This window comes from Vulpes vulpes, chromosome 12 (genome assembly GCF_048418805.1).
Source record: "Vulpes vulpes isolate BD-2025 chromosome 12, VulVul3, whole genome shotgun sequence".
Taxonomy (NCBI): Eukaryota; Metazoa; Chordata; class Mammalia; order Carnivora; family Canidae; genus Vulpes; species Vulpes vulpes.
Genome location: NC_132791.1, coordinates 189093231 through 189095164, shown reverse-complemented (window position 1 = coordinate 189095164; position 1934 = coordinate 189093231). Strand labels below are relative to the sequence as shown.

At 45.7% G+C, this 1934-nt stretch overlaps 1 pseudogene; it reads left to right on the top strand.

Moving 5' to 3' along the window:
* Positions 1 to 231: 231 nt before the first annotated feature.
* Positions 232 to 1661, top strand: LOC112908345 (elongation factor 1-alpha 1-like; annotated as a pseudogene).
* Positions 1662 to 1934: the final 273 nt, after the last annotated feature.

Genomic DNA, 1934 nt, shown 5'->3' with positions numbered 1-1934 from the left:
GCTGTTGCATAAACCATGGGGTCTATAACTTCACTCATTCCTCTTTCAACATTTTTAGCATGTGGATATCACTGTCTAGATTGTGAAGTTTAACATGGGAACTTTTATTGTACTTTCACTTTATATGTTGACCAACATGCTATTGTTTTATTAATAGCAATCTCAGCATTCAGGAAGACAATATATAAGAAGTGAACAAGTGACTTTTTCACAACGGGTTTGCCGCCAGAACACAGGTGTCATGAAAACCACCACTAAACCTAAACCAAAATGGGAAAGGAAAAGACTCACATCAACATTGTCGTCACTGGACACGGAGATTCGGGCAAGTCTCCACTACTGGCCATCTCATCTACCAATGTGGTGGGATCGACAAAAGATCAAAAAAAATTGAGAAGGAGGCTGCTGAGATGGGAAAGGGCTCCTTCAGGTATGCCTGGGTCTTGGATAAACTGAAAGCCGAACGTGAACATGGTATCACCACGGATATCTATCTCCCTGTGGAAATCTGAGACCAGGGTATTATTATGTAACCATCATTGATGCCCCAGAACACAGAGACTTTATGAAAAGCAAGGTTTACGGGCACATCTCAGGCTGTGCTGTCCTGAGTGTTGCTGCTGGTGTTGGTGAATTTGAAGCCGGTGTCTACAAGAATGGGCAGACCCGTGAGTGTGCCCTTCTGGCTTACACACTGGGTGTAAAACAACTAACTGTTGGTGTTAACAAAATGGATTCCTCAGAGCCACCCTGCAGCCAAGAGAGATGCGAGGAATCGTTAAGGAAGTCAGCACCTACACTAAGGAAATTGGCTACAACCCTGACACAGTAGCATGTGTGCCAATTTCTGGTTGGAATGGGGACAACATGCTGGAACCAAGTGCTAACATGCCTTGGTTCAAGGGATGGAAAGTCCCCCGTGATGATGGGAATGCCAGTGGAACCACACTGCTTGGAGCTCTGGGTTGCATCCTGCTGCCAACTCATCCAAATGATGAACCCTTGCGTCTGCCCTCCAGGACGTCTACACAGTTGGTGGTTTTGGTACCGTCCCTGTGGGCTGAGGGGAGACTGGTGTTGGTAACCTGGCATGGTGGTCGCCTTTGCTCCAGTCAATGTTACTACTGAAGTCAAGTCTGTTGTAATGCACCATGAAGCTTTGAGTAGGGCTCTTCCTGGGGACAACGTGGGCTTCAATGTCAAGAACGTATCTGTCAAAAATGTTCATCGTGGCAACGTGGCTGGTGACAGCAAAAATGACCCACCAACGGAAGCAGCTGGCTTCACGGCTCAGGTGATTATCCTGAACCATCCAGGCTAAATCAGTGCTGGATACGCACCTGTGCTGGATTGTCACAGAGCTCACATTGCTTGCAAGTTTGCTGAGCTGAAGGAGAAGATAGATCATTGCATCATCGCTCTGGAAAAAAGCTGGAAGATGGTCCCCAGTTCTTGAAATCTGGTGATGCTGCCATTGTTGAAATGGTCCCTGGAAAACCTGTGTGTGTTGAGAGCTTCTCTGACCATCCTCCTCTGGGCTTTGTTGTTCGTGACATGAGACAGGTGGTTGCTGTGGGTGTCATCAAACAAATGGACAAGAGGCGGCTGGAGCTGGCAAGGTCACCAAGGCTGCCCAGAAAGCAGCTCAGAAAACTAAATGAATATTATCCCCAACACCTGGCACCCCGGGCTTAATTGGTGGTGGAAGCACGTCTCAGGACGGTTTGTGTCAATTGGCCATTTAAGTTTTATAGTAAAAGACTGGTTAGTGATAACAATGCATCATAAAACCTTCAGAAGGAAAGAATGTTTTGTGGACATTTTTTTTTTATTTGTGTGTGTGTGTGTGAGTTTTAAGTTATTGGTTTTTAAAATCAGTACTTTTTAATGGAAACAACTTGACCAAAAATCTGTCACAGGATTTTGAGACCCAT